Genomic DNA, 21,464 nt, shown 5'->3' on the forward strand with positions numbered 1-21,464 from the left:
GTTTTTCAGAGCAATAATAGAAACTAGAGAAGAAAAATCAGAGTAGATATTAGGAATTCTAGTGATTGTGAAGGAAAAATGGGAGGGAACAAAAAAGGTTTGAACCAACCTCGTGTTCGGATTGGAAGAAGAACAGAGAGGTTTGGGAGATTCTTCAGGAGGGGGGATTAAGTGTGTTCATGGAGAGGCTCTATGGTAAAGACCCAACAGTCACCAAGCACTTTATAAAGAATTGGAAGAATGGCAAATTTTTGGTGGGAACTCAGATGATGACTATGAATGAAGATATTATTGTAGAAGCCACGGGGATGGTGACAAAGGGCATTAAGTTCTATAGAGATCGTAGCATCTCTGATAAGGCAGCAGAAAGATTTCCTATCATAGATGGTGAAAAGAAGAAGATGGTGAAGGTGGATAACTCCTACCACTCCCCAAAATGCATCTGCAGGACATGGAGATTTGTGTTGTTTGCTACCATTACCTACATTACGCTGGATGAGAGATTTGCGAGAGCTTACGGGCACCATTTTGCGTTGCTCAACCACTTCCGCCATGGTGAAAAGGTAAGCTTTCCCTATTATCTTTCTCGTTCCATGGATCACACAATTAAAGAAATGCAAAAAGACCCTCAGGGCGACCATGCCTTTCATCAGGGTCTTATGGTTTTAGTGTATAAACTGCTGAAAGGGAAATGTATAGAGAAACCAATTAGAGGTAAAAATACCAGGGCTGAAGAAATAGAAAGTGAGTATAGAGGTTTTAACTATGACTCGGAAACCGAAGGTGAGTCGAAGGAGCTTAGCAAAAAGGGGAGGAATAAGGGGAAGAGAAAGAGGATTGTGGTTGATTCTGATATCTCGGACTCCAAGGATGAGTCCTTTGGGGAAAAATTAATCAAAAGAAAGAAAGGTAAAGGAACGGGGAAATAAACCTAGAGGAATAAGAACATCGGTAGGGGAGTTAACAAAGACAAAATACAGATTTTGATATCTTCTGATGAGGATGCAGAGGAGGAAAAAAATGATAATGTGAAGGGTAAGGAGGGGGATGAGATTCCAGATGTGGGTTGTGATAAGGATTTGAATACTCAAGGATTGCAGAATGATAGCCAAGAGGATAAAATGAGAAATCCTAGTGACTGTCATGTGGATAATGATAGTATTAAGGGATTTTGTGATACTATCAACAGAATTGTGAAAGATATTGGTAACCTGAAGAATGATATGAATGCTACCAAAAAGGCCACGATTGGCGACAAGCCTCTTTCTGAAAATGTTAAAGAACGGGCAGTGGCTATCAACAATGCTAAAGCTATTGAAAACATGGTTGGTAAAATCCTTGAAACTGAGAAGGAGGTTAAGGAAATGGAAGAGAATAGAGAGGCGAATGGGCTGGAAATTACCATGAAAAATCTGGGCAATAGAGTTGACAAGATGGAACAAACCATGAAGAGGATAGCTGAACAAAATTTCCAGATTCTTAGAGCCTCTGTGGACAATATGAACATTCTAATTAACCAATTTGATAACTTTAAAGACAAAGAGGGTGACAAGGACCAGACGGAGAAAAGAGGTCATGAGAAGAGAACTAGAGCCAACACCAGGAATCCGGGTGACATCAAGGGATGTGAGCTGGATGATTTGAAGACTTCTGTAGACAACATGAAGCAGATGGTGGTTCATGCAGAAGATATTATGAAAAATATCTAGTTGTCTTGGTCTTTGTCTTTGTCTTTGTGTTGTCCTTTTGCTATCTTTTTGTTGTCTTTTACTATATTGTTGTCTTAGTGTGGCCCTATGTGTTTTGAGATCCCTTTTTGGTTTGGATGGGATCTAATTTTTTATTGGGGTGATCAGACACGGATCTTTTCTACTTTAATGCTTCTTCTTTCTCCTGCTATGTAAAAGGTTCGGGTTCCTTTCAAAAACCTATTTTTACTTAATCAAAGCAAGGAATAGCTTCAAAGTGATTCCCTACCATTTTTAGAAGAAGAAAACTCAATTGATAAACTCACAATCACAAAATCAAGTTTTCTTTAACCTTGCATAGGGATCCCCTACCCACATCAATATGGTCTATCCCACCTTTCTGCTTTCCAAAGCACTTTGAAGATGGCATTTGAGGGCAACATGGTCCTCCATAGTAGTTTCCTGCATCATCCCTTTGTGACAAGACTGAGGACACTCCACAATAGATGTCTTGAACTCATTGGAGTGTTGAAGATCTGGCACATCAAGAACAAGTGTCCAACTTTGTGGAAATGGTACAATAGAGAGGACCCATAATGAAGTTCTTTCTGTCAAATACGAACTTGGAGAAAATTTTAATATTGTTAGACAACTTGAAAGTAGTATCAACAAAAATGAACCTTTTTCTAGATTTTTTGGCATTGTCAATGGCAACAAACTACCTAGTAACATTAATAATACCTTGAATGATACTTTAATCCTAGAAATCCAAAAGAATTTGGGAGGCAAGTCCATTAGGCACTTTAATCTTGATAGCATCAAATCAATAGTCCATTTTACCAAAAGAAGAGAAGCCTTACCAAGAAACTAAGGACCTCATTGAAGAACATTCATGTAATCCTCAAATGATTGAGAGGAGAAGAAGAGGAAACCATTCATCATGTTCATCACACCATAGCAGTCTGACAAAATAATCAAAATTCTAGCTTCAAATAAAATTTATGTTTGATCTACAATCAAAGGATGTGTTATAAGGGAAGACTGCAAGCCAACAAAATCTTTTGTTAAATTATAGTCTCAATCGTAAACCAAATCTGTTTGTATCAGCACACATTCTATTATTTATGATTTAATAAACATTGGAATTATTGTTAGTGTTAACTAACAAATTCACTTTGCAAACGTTAAGGTTGGTTAAAGTTATGAAACGCTGGTGTAGAGGATCGTGGCTCCACACAGGGGTCACGACCCTATGTGGAACCACGTGGTTCCACATAGGATCGTGACCCCCTTGTGGGGGCATGATTCCATGTAGACAATAATATATATAAGCCATCCTTCCTATTTAACGGGGTGTTTGATGTGGATAAGCAAAACTAGAAGACACCGGTGACATATATATACATTTGACTTCGTACCTACAGAGGCAAATCGATAAGAGACACAATTGATTTTCAATTCTTCGATCTGACTCTAACATATCAGATATTGAAGCCACAACAAATCTTATTGCATAGAAACAATAACAGTCTATTTTACATTTACATGGTATCAGAGCCTAACTACTTAAGATCCGAATAGACTAAAAGCGAAGTTTACATTGCAAATCGAAGATTTCTAAAATGGCGAACATAATCAGATTAAAGGATAGACTCGAAGGTGCAGCAAATTTTGTGGCTTGGAAAGTCAGAATTATGATAGTATTAAAAGAGAACAAAGTAATCAAATTCATAAAAGAAGACAAGCCCGAACCTGCAGACGATCCCGAGAAAATTGTGTCGAATGAAGGAAATGATAAAGCTATAAAAATCGTGATAGATGCAGTAAGGGATCACATAATACCACTTATATCAAAATATGACAATGCTTATGAAATGTTCAAAACCCTTGAAAGGACGTATGAGATAAACAATCCAAGCAAAACCCTAGCTCTAAAAAGACAGTTGAACCACATAAGTATACATAAAGGTGAAACAATAAACTCATACTTCATGAGGATAGGTTCACTCAGAGATCAACTGCAAAAACTTGATTATCATGTCGAGAAGCAAGAACTATCAATGATTACTCTAGATGGATTACCTGAATCCTGGGAATCATTCAAACAAGGCATAAATGCAAGGGATAAATTTACAGAATTTGATCGACTAAGGGATGATTGCATCCTTGAAGAGTCAAGGCAAATGAAAGGGGGAAATCACAAAACTAAAGATGAGGACCTCCACATTCTGAATACCGACTCCCGTAAGAAAGGCAAGAAGAGAAACTTCAAGAAGAGAAAATTCCATCATGGGAAAAGCGTGCATAAGAAAGACATGTCAAAAATCCAATGTCATAGATGTGATCAGTACGGACACATGTCATTTAATTGTCCTGACAAAGTAAAACAACAGGAATCATTCACCAAAGTAGAGAGGAACACAGAACGTGAATCTGAGAAATTTGTATTATATTCAACACTATCAAGTCAAGCTTCAAACAATTCTAACACTTGGGTGATAGACAGTGGATCGTCAAGACATGTCACCGGATTCAGAGAATTACTAGACTCAATGGAAGAGGGATCAAATGAAGAGGTAACAATAGGGGATGACTCTGCACATCCTATAAAAGATGTCGGGACATGTACAATCAGACTGAAGTTTGGAATCTCAATCCAACTCACCGAGGTACCTGGCATCAAAAGGAACTTAGTCTCGATCTCTGCACTTGAGGATGACGGATATAGAGTCTCATCTATAGAAGGAAAGGTAATGGAATGACCAAAAACATTCACCTTCAAAAGAGCACAAGTGATTGGTTACAGACAAGGACACCTATATGAATTGTGTAATGAGCCAAATCAAACCCTACTTCATGAAGTCATAGACCAAGCGGAAATTTGGCATAGAAGACTGGGGCATTTACATTTTCGTGCTCTACCCTCTATGGAGAAATTAGTCATAGGACTACCTAAACTAAAGCCAATTCATTTAGATGTTTGTAAAGGATGTGCACTAGGGAAAAACACAAAAAGCTCTTTTCCTTGCAGTTCTAGAAAAACTAAAGAAATACTAGAACTAGTTCACTCTGACTTATGTGGGCCTATGTCTGAACCATCACTAGGAAACGCATTATACTATGTAATATTTGTAGATGATTTTTCTAGGAAAACTTGGATTTATTTCCTTAAAAGTAAAGAGTCTGAAGATATTCTTAGGAAATTTAAAGAGTTCAAATCTATTACAGAAAATCACTTTGGTAGGAAAATCCAAACTCTTAGGACTGACAATGGTAGGGAATACACATTAGAAGTATTTAAAGAGTTTTGCAAAGATGCTGGGATTAAGAGGGAGTTCACTGTACCCTACAATCCTCAACAAAACGGGGTTGCTGAAAGAAAAAATAGAACAATAGTAGAAGCGGCAAGGGCTATGTTGTTAGATCAAAACCTAGAAACTGCACTTTGGGGAGAAGCCACTAATACCGCTGTATACATTCAAAACAGATGTCCTCACTCTCATATTGGTGACAAAACTCTTGATGAAGTCTTTACTGGAATTAAACTTGATATTAGCCATCTCAAAATATTTGGATGTCCTGTTTATATTCATGTACCTAAGGAGAAAAGAACTAAATTAGAACCTACTAGACAGAAAGGGATTTTTGTAGGATATAGTGAAACATCTAAAGCCTATCGAATATTCATCCCTGGTCAAAGACAAATAGAATTAAGCAAAGATGTCATATTTGAGGAAAATATAGCTATTAACAAAACAAGGAGTTCCATCACACGTGAAATCCCAACTAATTCCATTAACTTGGAAGAAAATTCTCTTTCTGAAACTCAGAGGGAGCATCCTGAGGATAACACCTTGGAACTTGAGAACATTGCAACAGAGAATCCCAGGAAGAGACCACTATGGGCCACTAAAACAGTACAGGAAGCAGAATCCTTTGCAACACCTAGAGGAACAATTAGAGAAAGCAAAAGACCTTCACAGGTTTCTAGCTATGTTACTCTAATGATAGACCTCATAAATGCTGAACCTTCAAGTGTCGAAGAGGATCTTAAACAACAAGTATGGAAGGATGCCATGATAGAGGAATATCAATCTATCTTAAAGAATGATGTGTGGAAAATTGTGCCTAGACCTAAAGGAAAATCAGTTGTATCTTCTAAATGGCTCTTTAAACTTAAGCATGTTGCTGATGGTAGTATAGAAAAACATAAGGCAAGATTTGTTTCTCAAGGCTTCTCACAGAAGGAAGGAATTGACTATGAAGAAACATTTGCACCTGTTGCACGATACACTTCTGTCAGAACAATCCTGGCTATTGTTGCATCTAAAGGATGGAAAGCTCATCAAATGGATGTAAAAACTGCATTTTTGAATGGAACAATTGAAGAAGAAGTATATCTAGAGCAACTTGAGGGATTTGAGGTAAATAATGCTAAAACACATGTATGCAAGTTAGAGAAAGCACTATATGGATTAAAACAAGCTCCTAGAGCATGGTATGAAAGAATTGACAGTTACTTATTAGAGATAAGTTTCTCTAAGAACATTGCTGATCCAAATTTGTATCTCAAAATAATCAAAGGTGAAATGTTGATACTCATATTATATGTAGATGACTTATTAATTACAGGTGAAGATCATCTCATTGCAAAATGCAAACAGGAACTAGCTTCAGAGTTTGAGATGAAGGATTCAGGTCTACTTCATTATTTCCTTGGATTAGAAGTATGGCAAAAACTAGATGGTATTTATCTAAACCAAGGTAAATACACCATTGACATTCTGAAGAGATTTGGAATGATGAAATGTAAGCCAATGTCATCTCCTATGGAAACAAACCTACATAAACTAAAAGAAGCTATAGTTGCAGATCCAACATTATACAGACAAATTATTGGATCATTAATGTACCTAGTCAATACCAGACCTGATATATGTTATGCAGTAAATGCACTTAGCCAACACATGGTTGAGCCTGAAGAAATACATTTGGTTGCAGTAAAGCATATATTGAGATATCTACAAGGTACCTTGGACTATGGACTGCATTATGAACACACTGCATTGAAACTACATGGATACTTTGATTCAGACTGGGCTGGAAGCGTGATAGACATGAAGAGCATTTCAGGATGTTGTTTTAGCTTAGGATCAGCTATGGTATCTTGGATCTGTAGAAAACAATCATCTGTAGCTCAGATCTCCACGGAAGCTGAATATATAGCTGCATCCATGGCAACTAAGGAAGTCGTATGGTTGAGGAAATTGATAGTAGGACTGTTTGGTGAAATTCTGAAGCCTGCTATCATTCATTGTGACAATCAGAGCTGCATTAAACTTTCAATGAATCCAGTTTTCCATGATAGATCCAAGCACATTAAGATCCCATATCACTATGTAAGAGACATGATAGAGAGGAAGGTAATAAGACTGGAATATGTCAATACAGGAGATCAGATAGCTGACATTCTCACCAAACCCCTAGCAAGAGTGAAAATTGATCACTTCAGGAGGTATCTTGGTATGGTTAAAATGTAATTGATGTCTAAATTATGTAAACTTCTTGGTCATATATTTGAGTATATGAAGTATGTAACCTTTCCTTGTGTTCATTCCTAAAGGATGACGATTCTTTAGTTAATGAACACTTGTATTTTAACATTATAAGGTGACAATCTTATAAATGTTTGGAAGATCATATAAACTAAAATCAGACAATTTGAATATCAGTAACATGATAAGTTATAGTAGACATTATGTAAGCAGATTAATCTCAATGCACATACTATAATAGGGATATCCTTAGTATCACAGGCTGATACTTAAACAGGGATATCAAAGTGAGTATATCCTTAGTATCACAGGGTGATACTTAAACTTGGATATCAAAGTGAGTATATCCTTAGTATCACGGGCTGATACTTAAACTTGGATATCAATGTGAGTATATCCTTAGTATCACACGTTGATACTTCACACCTAGGTGATGTGATTCTCATGAGATTAGTGCTCAATTAAAATTTTAGGCCTATACTCCTAAGACTAAGAGGGAGTGTTAAATTATAGTCTCAGTCGTAAACCAAATCTATTTGTATCAGCGCACATTCTGTTATTTACGATTTAATAAACATTGGAATTATTGTTAGTGTTAACTAACAAATTCACTTTGCAAACATTAAGGTTGGTTAAAGTTATGAAACGCCGGTGTAGAGGATCGTGGCTCCACACAGGGGTCACGACCCTATGTGGAACCACGTGGTTCCACATAGGATCGTGACCCCCTGTGGGGGCACGATTCCATGTAGACAATAATATATATATGCCATCCTTCCTATTTAACGGGGTGTTCGATGTGGATAAGCAAAACCAGAAGACACCGGTGACATATATATATACATTTGACTTCGTACCTACAGAGGCAAATCGATAAGAGACATAATCTATTTTCATTTCTTTGATCTGACTCTAACATATCAGATATTGAAGCCACATCAAATCTTATTGCACAGAAATAATAACAATCTATTTTACATTTACATCTTTGTTCACCCATGCACGAAGAAAACTTAGAGAAATAGAAGCACAAAGCAACTTAGTGGAGGAGACAGCTCCACCACCATAAAGCATGATGAGGAGAAGGAGGAGGACACCTACAATACATCCCCACCAAGGAAAACACCATCATGTTGGCTTGATCAACAACCCCTTACACAAGCTAGCATCAGTAACAAAAGAACTAGCCACAACTGTAGAAGAAGGGGGCAAAGGATCTGAGACCAACATAGGGAAAGAAAAAAATCTAATATTTTAACTTGGGGATCAACAATAACCCCATCACAACATTCCACCGAGCTCATTCCCTAGCAAGGAACGAAGGATCAATCCTTGATTCAACCAATCATCCAATGCAAAAGGTGAGGAAACATCCATCTCCTAGGAAAGAAGATCGAAGTTAGAAGAGAAAAGAGGGTCTTGTACAATTGACACTTGAGCAAAATCCTCATGGGAAGTAGGGAAAAAACCCAACAGTTGCACCAACTCATCTTCATCTTCACCTTCATCTTCTACATCTACTTCTCATTTGTTTCAAATCCACTCCCTTCTTCTCATCGTGCTTAGCATCAATTTTGTCAATGTTTGTAAAATATTTTTTAATGAGTTGGGGCTTTGTAATATTGTCTCAAACACTTCATAAGGTTTGAAAAGTAGTTATGAGTCAGTTAGGATTTGATTATAGGCTAAAAAAATTTAAATACAATTATATTGTAGTTTATTCATGTGTTTAATATACCGTCTTTTGTTATTTTCTATCATGTGTAAAATTGATATATTTTCCTTATGAAATTGGGATAAAATTAAAGGTTGTTATTGGAGCATAGAGTCATGCAACCTCTAATTTGTTAGATTGTATTTCTTCTTAAAATCCTAGTGGCATGACCTCTTTTAAAATGTTTTTTCTTGGGAAAGGGATCTTGGTATTGTTTCTTTTTTCTTGTGAAATATTTAGTTCTCTTTTTAATTTAAATTTAAGTTTAGTTGCCTTTTTTTCTCTTCAATTAAAAGCATATCCAAAAAACCAAAAAAAATTGCATCATATGAGGGAGTTGCATATCTCAAACATAGAGGAAAGTTGTTAATCCATAATGAATTCTTCAACTATATTAAAAAAATTTGTCACTAATTCCTTGGGCGAGTCATATTTTTTTCATAATCTTAAAATGACAAATTTGTTTACCAACATAGACTCAATCTAACCAAACCTTCAATCCATTTTTGTCCTCTATTGGTCATAATAGGATGTTCCATACCCTATTTTAGGCTCTATCAACTAGCCACTTCTATAACTACATCACCCTTTTTTCCAATACACTTTCTCTATGTGCCATTAGGATGTTGCCTGTACACAATCAACATTTGTTGTTACACTAAAGAAATTAATTGTAGAATTTTATGTTATGATTTACTAGCTTTAGTATTTAATGTAGTTGCACGCATCTTAAGTTAACCACAGGGAATATATTAAGCATTTTACATTTTCTAACATCAGGATGACATCTTGTTAACATCATCTAATCTCCCAAATACTTTAACCCTTACATTGTCTTGTTTGAATTTTTGGATCAACTTCAAGAGCCTCATTCTAGGTCATGCAAAACTATTTTTTTGAGAAAAGTTTCTTATTTAGGGTATTTTTTGTGCACTACACCATGTTGTGATCAATTTTTGAATTTGATATAAATATTTTCCTAATATCACAAATTCTCAAGGCCTACTCAATTCCCATATTTGTAGCTTCAAAGGACCTTTTCGAGCACATACAAACTCATTTTTTAGTCCTATTTCAATTGCCTAATTTTTTAGTGCTATGCAATGGTGTTGTTCTTTTGACAATGTTTGAGAATTAGAATTTCAACATATGTCTCTATTTGAGTATTTTTAACCTTAAATCATCAAATTCATCTAGTGGAAAGTGTAAATGCATTGCATAAAAACTGTCACATCACTATAAATTTCATGAGGTACTCATTGATTCAAGGGGTAATCTTCAAATTCTAATTTGATTTTGTTGGTTTCTTGGGTGAGATAATAATTTCTCTCTCTTTCTCCTTCCTTTTCTTTTGAGTATTCTATAAAAATCTTCAAAACCATTGAAGGTAACATATCTTTATTGTGGATAGAAAAAACATATTGAACTTAAAATTTTGCAAAAAAAATTACAAAAATGAAGCAACTTGTTTTAGATCATAATATTTCTTTGTTAAATTTAGCACTTTCGGAATTACCATATAATCTCACTCATACATCTTTTGATACAACATCATTTGGGGATGCCCAATGTAGTTTGATGACTTGCATTAAGATATCATCTCTTCCATGCTCACATGTTGCTACATCTGAATCTAATGTTGATTCATTTATGGCTTCCAGTGATTCTTTGTATATTGATATTAAATTTATAACTCCACCTCATTGGGACACATTTCTACCAAACATATCATTTGTAGATTATTGCACTATAGATAGTTGGATTGGTTGTTGGTTCTAGACCAAACATTTTGGAGGACATAATTGAGGACATTCATCTTCTATTTGATTATGGCTTTAAGAAGTTACATCACCATCTTCTTTGGATGTGATTGTTATTCGTCCTCCTCTTCCAAATGGATTAGGGACCTCTGAGTAGCATTTGATGGCATCATATAACCCTTTAGATCATGTACAAAATTTAAAGCCATTCACCCTTCTTCCTACATCTCTTATCCAAAATGGGAAGATATATTGAATACATCTATGGATTTGTTTCCTCCCAAGTGTAAAATTGTTGTTCAATGATAATGGATCAACTTCAACATCCCATGTTGATAATCAATTAATACTATAGGAGGTGATTTGAGGGAGGCTAGATGGTTTCCCTTCTCATCTCAATTTTGGGAGGGAGCATTTCTTCACATGGGGTTCTTTCCTTCTCATCTTGGGTGGTCTTTTCTTTTCTATGGGGGAGCATTTATTGTACTTTTGTGATAGCAGTAGTACTTAGGGGATCATGTTAATTCCTCTATTATTTTCTATTTGTATATTTTTATGTATATTTTCTCTTTTGGAGAGGAGTTTTATTTTTCACTAGGTTTTCTCTTTTACTCTATTTGTGAGAAAATTCTTTGTAAATGGGTACCTAATATGACCTTGTAGTTGGAACCCACATTTATTTTTACGTCATCCCTATGTTGCACTTGAGGGGTTGTTAGTATAAATAAGGACATCATATTATTATTTAGCTTTCAACCTATCTAGGAGAATCATATTCATACTTGTTAAATCAACCCTTAGGGACATTTTTCTTTTTGTCTCGCCTTATAAGGATGTGATAAATGTACACACTTTCAGAGACACCTAACTCATGTGCACATGACATGTCAGGTACATTTGTTCTATACACATGCAAGGTTGTTAGAGCCTTCAACCATCTTCTTATCTCATCATTGCCTTTATACGTAAGGGCCTCTTTGTGTAAATTTTGTATTCACCTTTTTATGATAGATATTTAGCATATTGTGCTCATAATTCATCTACATAAGATATTTAAATTTATCATTTATATCTTGGCTACCAAAACTCAAAAATTAAGATAATGTTAAGCATTTTGGAACTCAATTATTAACAAGGAAGGGATGATCTACTTATAAACTTTGAACCTATGTACCAATGAGATTATATAACAATAAATAATGGGGAGAAAACAAACTTATATTGACCTAGTCATGGAAGGGATACATAGCATAGGGAAATGAGTGCATAAGAAGAAGAATTTTGGTCATGGAAAAGTGGGATGTGGAGGGATTAAAAATCCAATACTAAGGTGACTATATCAATGGACTTAACATGGAAATGAATATAACATGATGGGAATGGTTATATAGAGAAGGTACACAATATGCTAGAGATATAGCATGTAGTGAATCAAGTGTACATAAGAGGATAATGTTTAACAAATTCTTGATCATCTATAGTGTGTAAGATATAGACATCATGTATTTATATCACAATATATTACAACCCAAATGTGTAAAAGATAGATTTTGTAGAAGGGAGTATAAAGAGACTATGGTAGAGTCAAGAAAGAAGAGAAGTAAAATAAGTAACAATAGATGCATAACATATGATATTGTTTGTTGGTGATATGTGAGTTACATAAGGATAATATATGAAGGAGACTTGAAAGAATCACATGAATCCTTGGTGAAGAATGCCATGATAGGATAAACATTGGCAATATTCTTAGAGTTAGATTTTCAATGGAGAGTATAGTCTCTATATATATAGTACAAGTGAGAGTAGTTGTAGAAGTGTTATGATTATCAGAGAATAAGGATCATGTATAGATATATCAAGAGGATCAAGATCATTATTGTATGTATCATGAGAGAATAATATGACATGTATTTTGCTAAGGTCATATATCCAATCATAAGTGGTAGCATGAGGTGAATGCAGGGGTGTGCTAAAAGAAGAAATAATGAGGGTGTTGTTATCAATAATCTTGTATTTTGATCTCAAACGATTGATATTGATTAGTAGAATGGCCTAATATCTAATTACAGGGACAAGATATGATTTATCACCATTGTTTAGAAGGTTTTTTAAATGCAATATGTGTGAGGATATAATTATATTTTTTCTAGGAGAATGGGTAAAATTTATTTAGGATAATTAGTAAGTGGTGTGTAATTTTTCTTTTGGAAAATTAGAAGAATCGTCTAGGAAAGATTCACATGTGGAATTGATAAAACAAGGAAGAGATGAAATTTCCCCAATTTGTATAACTTTATGTTCAATCTTGATGCCCCCCATAAGCAAATTGGAAAGAGAAGTGTGATAGGTAGAATGCATTTTATCTTGAATATGAGGCAATAAGTGTTTTTAAAAATATATAGAATCAAGAAAATTGAATTTTATGTGAACAAGTAACGAAAAGAAGCAAGAAGTGTAGTTTTACACAATACATCCTGGATCTTATTTACAATGTGTTAATTGCATTAGAGATTTTATGTTCTATTTGAAATTAGAGAATAAAAATAGTTGTGTGAATATGATAAAAAATGGATTGCAAGAAATTAGGATATAAAGCATTTCAAATTGGAAGTAAAGAGTAAATGCATGAATAAGATCAAAAAATTATTGTAAGGAACTACAAGTTCAAGTGTAGAATCAATTTAGTTCATTATTTATGAATTTACTAGAACAAATTTTAATGATACTAATATTATTAGAAGTATCGGTCGAGAAAAGAATATTGAAATATCATACACGTCAAATAGGATCTCCATGGATATTATAGTTATCAAAACATTAAAACATGTCAATAGGAGAATATTATGCAAAAATTATAGATAAAAAGCAATTATACCAGCCATGAAGGTTTCAAGTGAAATTAGAGAGGTGTGAAACCCTCTAATTGCACATCTAGCTCCTTTATTATAGACATGTATCCAATTATGATTAGTAGGAGAGGAATATTCATCATAGAGAGAGAGAGAGAGAGAGAGAGAGAGAGAGAGAGAGAGAGAGAGAGAGAGAGCATCGTGATGAGGAGGCAAGTATATGGCATGTGTGAGGAGGTATAATTGTGTTGGTAAATAGATTTGTCACTTCAATTTCAATACTCCCTTGCCCACAAGTAACAAATTCAGCCAGCACTTGAGTCACTTGCATTGGTATTTGCGAGTGCTCTTTGCTTGTTTTACAAGGCGCAACTACCTTAAAAATATGTACAATAAATAAAATGGGATATGCTTTTAACCTGAAAGCGGAGAGGTACTGACATCTACCCATAACCATGAAAGTAGATGTGGAAAACTGATTTTAAAGGAAATGAATGAAGATAAATAAAACACAGTTTAATTACCCACACCCACGAATAGTACCCGCGTGAAATAAACAGGAAAATGATAGCAATCCCTTTCATATGGTTTAAGCATTCAAGATTCAAAGTTCGTCAAATACCCAAACTCATAATCTATCATAGCAAATCAAGTTACCCAAGAATGACTGAAACTAACTTTCGAAAATAACAGTCACAAAAAAGAATAAATAAGCACAAAGTCTCAGAAACTCCTCCTTATTTCTTGGACAAAATTGGAGAGTCCAAAGCCTCTGCTTCTGTACAATAAATCAAGACTGAAAGCAGAAAACTATCCCCCCCTCTCTTGAAAATCATTCGTTAAAAATAGTGCTCGGTGACCTTTCAGTTACTTATAACTGATTCTTGGAAAAAATAAAACTCCCTTCCTTGAGTTTTTTTGTTTCCAGTGTACATAATATTTAATTCACCATCTTTTAAAAATCATTCATCATGAATCTCTAACTTAAATTACAACAATATTTTGACCCAGTGGGACAGTGTCCCCTCCACTTCGATCTTGGATCTCAACATTCCAACCTAATGCCACAGTGTTACCAACCAATCAATGCGCGAGCATGCATTCATGTCCAATTCATCAAATAACCTAGTCTTCAGTCCAATATGGTGTGCTTCAATTGGTTCAATTGCCCCATGTGTCTCCTGACTTGCAATTGGGAGAATTCCCATGGCAACAAGCCACATCTCTATTTTGGGCATCCACTTCAATTTAAAATATTTCAAAAGACACTTTGGTCTACAAAATCCTTCACAAACTCTGAGATGGCATCTACAAAATCAACCCTTGTCCAAGGACTATACATGATATGCCCAAGGTGCTTAAACATCTCACGTCGTACATCTACATTGTTACACTTATTTGTGATGTTCTTAAGCCATGTTCGACGGACACACCACATGCAGAAAAATATAGGACACTAAAATACATCTCTGATGGCAGAAATCTATGTGGTTGCATCATCAACTGTAAAGACATTCAACTTCCACAAGGGATACTTTGCATGAATTCTATCATTAAGTGCACCCATGCTTTTTCAGACATCATCACTAGCAGAACTAGGTGTAATGACCCATGCAACAAGGAGAGCATGTTGGTTTGAATTAAAGACAAGAAGAGTGTACAAAGGATACTTGAGCTTATTGATTTCAAAAGTTGTGTCGGCTACTATAATACTATTGTTACTAAAACAAATCATTTGCTACAACTGCCACTCTGTTTGAATCCCCAATATGAAGGGATTTGTATCAGAAGAATCCTGGAAGAAAAACACATAATTCTGACATCTTTCGATCCACTTCCATAAACTCAATAGATCATATGGATCCAATCCATACGAAGACCTTCTAATAGCCATCTCTAATTTCTATACAAACTTGGAAGCCAAGTCACCTCCATTAGTAGAACCACCAAATGTCTCTGAATCTTCAATGTGTTTCTGCAATATACTTTCCTCTGAAATTCCCAAATATATCATTGACATGGCTTGTTGGCGATGCTCATTTGGGACATAGGGATGTGTCATGGTTCAAGGTGCAAGAGCATTCCTGTCAAGGGGTCCATAGCAAATTGAACCTGTACGATCAACATGTTGTCACTTGGTCATATACAATTGCAACAGTAGAGTGTTTAATTATGAAGTGACACATGCAACCTCGCATTGCTTGTGGTCGTACAACCCATTTTCTTCCACCTGTTCTAAACTTTCTGCTAGGCAACGCAATTCCACCCTTCTCATATCAATATTTCAAATTCTCGACGAGATCCTACACGAAAGAAATTGATACTCCATAATATTAATATAAATGATGCATATAGGATATGGCGGAAGATTAACCCAACAGAAATGAGTCTCGTATAGGATATGGCGGAAGATTAACCCAACAGAAATGAGTCTCGTATAGGATAAAACCCCTGTCTATTAACCCCCTCATCAGGAGCTCGACACGCATATCATTTGCAATTATTTGGGAAACATGTCGGCTGAGCCGCTTCCTGCGATCTTTGGAAACACACAGTGTGGCAGCATCTTCATCTTCACTAATCCATTTGCAAGAGTTATCGTAAGCCTTGATGTTTATGGAACCGTGTCGAGACTTTTCGAGGGTTGGAAAGTATGGATATCACCTGACAATGTGTGATGTTAGTGAGTCGAGAGATTTCACAAACTTGAAACCATATGGTTTGGTGCAGGAGTTCAAGGATGGTCCGACATCCCGATTACTCATTGGGAAGTCGCAGAAAACTTTGCACATTCGTTGTTGCAAAAGTGGGCCGACACCGACTTCTGAACCTTTACAAGTGTTGTTCACATTGATATTTGTGCTCTTTTTTATGTCGGGTTTAAAACATGTTCTTTTTTTAATTGACCAGATATGTGATATAAATCTTACTACCTCTTACATTACCGAGAAGTCAGAGAAGACGCATATTCATAATCTAGAGGCATGGTATTTTCAAAGCGAGGCTTAGGGAAAATGATCAAGAGAGACCAATACAAATAACATAGGCTTGACTCAAAAGTTTAAATTTTACCGAGTTCAAAAACAGTGGTAACAAATAGTAAGAGGGATACAAAAATGGGTGACCCCATAAGAGTTAAAAATTAAGTACACTCGTGATGAATGAAGTGCAATATTCAAAAAAGGTTGTATAATAATATGAGTGGAGGAAATATGTGTTAACTCATAAGTAGCAAGGATTTTTGAATGGGAAGTTTGAGCGGGAATTTGGGCGGGCAACCTACCCCTTCGATTTCGGCAAATCTGCAAGGGAATGTTGAAAATGTTGGTCCTTAAGGACAATAGGTGGGTCAAGGCAGTGAAGAGACACAGAGCGGCAAGGATGATAGCACGGTTTCTAAAGATGGGAACCCACAAAAGGGGGGGTTTCCAGATGACCCTGGAAAAGGACCTCATGATGTGGGGTGGCGGAGTAAACCTTGGGCCTCCCTCTTTGGTATCAAACCTGGTGGAAAGTCGGCGTTCCCTCCTGATAATGATATTTCAAAACCGGCTTATGGGTGTTGTGCGATCATTGTCCCTGATCAGGTGATAGATCACAATATCTCTGTTATCGCTTTATCATTAGTTGGAAAATTTATGGGCGGTAGGCCTAACATTGATGTTGTTAGATCTTTCGCTAAGTGGAGATGGCGCTTGAAAGGGTAGATTGAAATTACAGCTATGGCTAAAGGTTTTTTCTCCTTTGCCTTCTCTTGTGAAGAAGATTTGTCTGATGTTCTTTGTGGAGGCCCTTGGGTTATCGGGAAGACTTCATTGGCTTTGAAGTGTTGGTCCCCTAATCTGGATCTGAATGATGGTATTTTTTTGTTCTGCCCCTGTTTGTGTTAGATTGCCTAGTTTTCCCTTGGAGTTTTGGCATGAGGATGTATTTAAGGGTTTGGCTAGCTCATTTGGGGAACTTCTATCTGTTGACTCATTGACGGCGGCTAGGAAAATAATGGTTTATGCATGGATCTGTGTTTGTGTTAATCAAAATATTGATCTCCCATCCTTAGTGGGTATCATTTCTAAGTTGGAGAAATGGACCCAACAAGTTGAGTTTAAGACTATGCATTTTGTTTGTTTTACCTGCAAAAAATTTGGGCATTGGGCTAAAACATGTCCTCTGCAGATTGATAAGGTTGCTGCCCCCCTAAAACAAATTCCTAACTCAAAAATGGCCCTCATAAAAATATTTGGAGAGAAAAAAATTCAAAGGTGGTTCAAAATGAAGATGGTAGTATTGAGACGGTCAAGGATTTTGCTAATCAGGGGAACTTGAAGGGATCTGATTCTTCTGATCCGGTTCAATTAGAGAAAGATGGAGATATTGATGTTATCAAGACAAAATTGCAAGTCTAGCAGGAGGAGATTACTGATATGGTAAAAGGTAATAGTGAGGATGGTTCTGGTGAAATAGAGCCTTGTTTTATTGAAGATGGTCGTATGCCTAATCCAATTGTTCAGTAGCTTGAGGAAGGTTAAATAGAGGTTGGACTGAATGTTGTTGGAGCTACTTTTACCAGTCCTAAGAGCACAGAAAGGGAGGATTTGAATAAGGTTGTGAATTGTATGTGCTCTCAATCTGAGGAAAATGTGAAGTCTACCTATCCTACGGAGGAGAAGTCCCCTCTCTCCCATAACTTGTTGGAGGAAAAGCAGAGAGATTCTGGTGGTGGGAGCAGCCCATTAAAATTAGGGAAAGAGAATCATTTTCTGACCCAAGAGGCTATGAGGGGTGAAGCTCCGTTTATCCAAGTAGAGAAAAAGAATTCTAAGAAATCTGGACAGACTTAGCTTCACATGTTGGTGTTTCTACAAGGCAGAAACATAAAGCTGATACTGGAACACCAAATACCACTCCTAGTAGAAAATATACTAAATTGTTGATAGAGAAAGAATGCAGGCATAACTTAGCGGATGGTAGTTAGAGGACCATCTATGAGGTATGTTCCCCTGGTAAAAAATGAAATTTATTTCCTGGAACATAAGGGGACTCAATGCGTCCCATAAACAAGATATAGTTCGTAACATGATTAGGGATCATAAGCTGAATATTGTCCTTATACAATAAACTAAAATGATTAAGGAAAAGGTGGAAAATATGAAGTTTTTCAAGCATTGTGGGGTGGCTGGTAGTAGTTCGAAAGGTGCTTCGGGTAGGACTGCTATTTTTTGGAATTTGAATTACATTAAGGGTGAAATCTTGGATGTGGATTCCAATTTTGTTTATGTTAGATTTCACCATACTAGAGATGATTTTTCCCGGGTTCTCTCTAATATCTATGCGGCTGCTAGGAATAAGTTTTGGAAGAAACTAGAGGTTCATCGCTCCAAGCACTGTAATAAAAATTGGATTATTATGGAAGATTTTAATACTCCCCTTCACAATTCTGAAAAGTTTGGAGGTTCTCATATCCAAATGGATAGTCTATTGGACCTGATGGCGTTTATTGATGCTCAATCTCTACATGATATTGACCTTCAAGGTGCCTCGTTCAGCTGGACCAATAGGAGAGTGGGTGATGACCTGATCCAAGTCCATTTTGATCGGGCTCTTATCTCTAATAATTGGTTGGTTAAGTATGTTTTCTCCCTTACGACCCTCGCTAGGGCTGGTTCAGATCATTTCCCTCTTTTGTTTCAGAGGCTATTGATGGTAAGAGAAACTATCCTTTCAGATTTGAAAAGATGTGGTTGTCCCACCCCCTACTGGATGACTGTATTATGCAATGGTGGAATATATCTGTGGTTGAGTCTGCTATGTTTAGTGTTGCTAAAAAACTCAAATTTGTGAAAGGTAATGTTAGAAGATGGAATAAAGAAGTGTTTGGCAATCTTTTTACTTCTAAATCTGCTATTCAGTGTGAGCTGAAAGACATTCAGGATAAAATTCAATTTTAAGGTTATTCTTTGGGATATTTTGAAAAGGAGAATGATATTCTGAGAAAGTATCATGATGTTATACCTATGGAAGAGGTCTTTTGGAGATAAAGATCTAGGGCCTTATGGTTGTCTACTAGCGACAAGAACACAAGATTTTTTCATTTAACTGCCCTCAAACATAAAGCTACTAATAGTATCTCTAAGTTGGTGGTGGATGAAGGTGTGCAGGTGAAAGATGAGGAAATATGTGGGGAGGTGTCTCATTTTTTTTCTTCCCTTCTCTCGGCTGAGGCTAATATATATGTTGAATCTCATAATTTTATTTTGGGAGCCATCCCCTCTTCCTAAAAGAAGAGCATAATAAGTTCCTGACTGCTATTCCTTCTAAAGATGAAATTAAAGTTGTTGTCTTTTCATTTGAAGGTAACAAAGCCTTGGGTCTGGATGGTTTTCTGTTGTTTTTCTTTCAAAACTTTTGGCATATTGTGGAGAAGGATGTTTCAGATGGGGTGAAAGAGTTTTTTGGGAGTTGGATCATTGCTCAAAGAACTCAATTCTACCTTTATTGTGTTGATTCCAAAATGTGTTGGGGTTGATTCTATGAAAATCTTATGCCCAATTAGCCTTTGTAACTCATTCTATACGATTATTTCTAAGGTTCTCATGCTAAGGCTTTTGTCCATCTTGTCGGATATCATTTCTCCTCAATGGAATGGATTTGTCCCTATTAGGGAGATTTCAGATTCTATCATTACGGTGCATGAGAACATCCATTCCTTGGAGGTGTCTCGTAAAGAGGGCTTTCTTATGAAGTTGGATCTTTCTAAAGCTTATGATAGAGTTGATTGGTCTTTTCTTTCCAGAATCCTTCATGCTTTTGGATTCTGTGATAGAGTTATTAAGCTCATTTGGCAGTTGGTCTCCACGCCCTCCTTTGTGGTTCTTGTTAATGGTTCCCCTTCTTGTTTTTTCAAATCTTCTAGAGGTTTGAGATAGGGGGATTTGATTTCACCCATCCTCTTTACTATTATGGTGGAGGCTCTTTGTAGGTATTTGTTGAAACTGGTAACAAATGGCTCTTTCCAGGATTTGAAACCATCTTCATCCAGTCTTGTGTGCTCCCACCAGCAGTTGGTTGATGATACTATTTTATTGGGAAGTTCTTCTATTAAGGAATCTATAACTTTAAAGAATTCTATTGATCTTTATAGCAAAGTGTCTGGTCGGTTGATTAATTGGAGTAAAAGCTCTCTTTTCTTTTTCAATACCACGGAGGTCAGACAGAGAAGGATTGTGGATATTCTTGGTTGTGTTACGAGTTCTTTTCCTTCCACTTATCTGGGCCTCCCTCTTTGCTTGAAACCACTTGATTATTTTTGGTTGTCTTTGATTGATAGATTCAATAAAAAACTGGCTAGTTGGAAAGGTGCTTTATTAAGTTAGGCTAGGAAATTACAACTTTTGAAGTCCACTCTTAAAAATCTCCTTGTCTATGCTCTTAGTCTCTTCAAAATCCCTTCCAAATATGCTAAAGTTATTGAAAGAATTCAAAAGTGTTTCCACTAGTCTGGGGTGGAGGAGAAAAAGTGTATGCCTCTGCTTGCTTGGGAGAGTGTTTGTATACCTAAAGTTGGAGGCGACCTGGGTGTTCGAAGCATCCAATCCTTTAATCAAGCTCTTTTATTCAAATAGATTTAGAGAATTTTTTAAAACAACCGTGAATGGAACTTGATCTGGCATAGTAAGTATTTGTTTTGTTCCCCCTCTCTGAAGGTTTTTTTTAATGTGGGTACTCTCCCTTCTGGTTCTTTTCTTTGGAATAATGTGCTTAAGGCCAGGGAGGTTGCTTTGAAGGGAAGTATTTGGAAGCTGGGAGATGGCAAGACTATCAGATTCTAGGAAGATTCATGGCTCCCTTTTGGTCCTCTTTGTGATTTCCCGGATTTTTCTCCTTTTATGGATGATTGC

The sequence above is a fragment of the Cryptomeria japonica genome, chromosome 10, assembly GCF_030272615.1.
Source record: "Cryptomeria japonica chromosome 10, Sugi_1.0, whole genome shotgun sequence".
Lineage (NCBI taxonomy): Eukaryota > Viridiplantae > Streptophyta > Pinopsida > Cupressales > Cupressaceae > Cryptomeria > Cryptomeria japonica.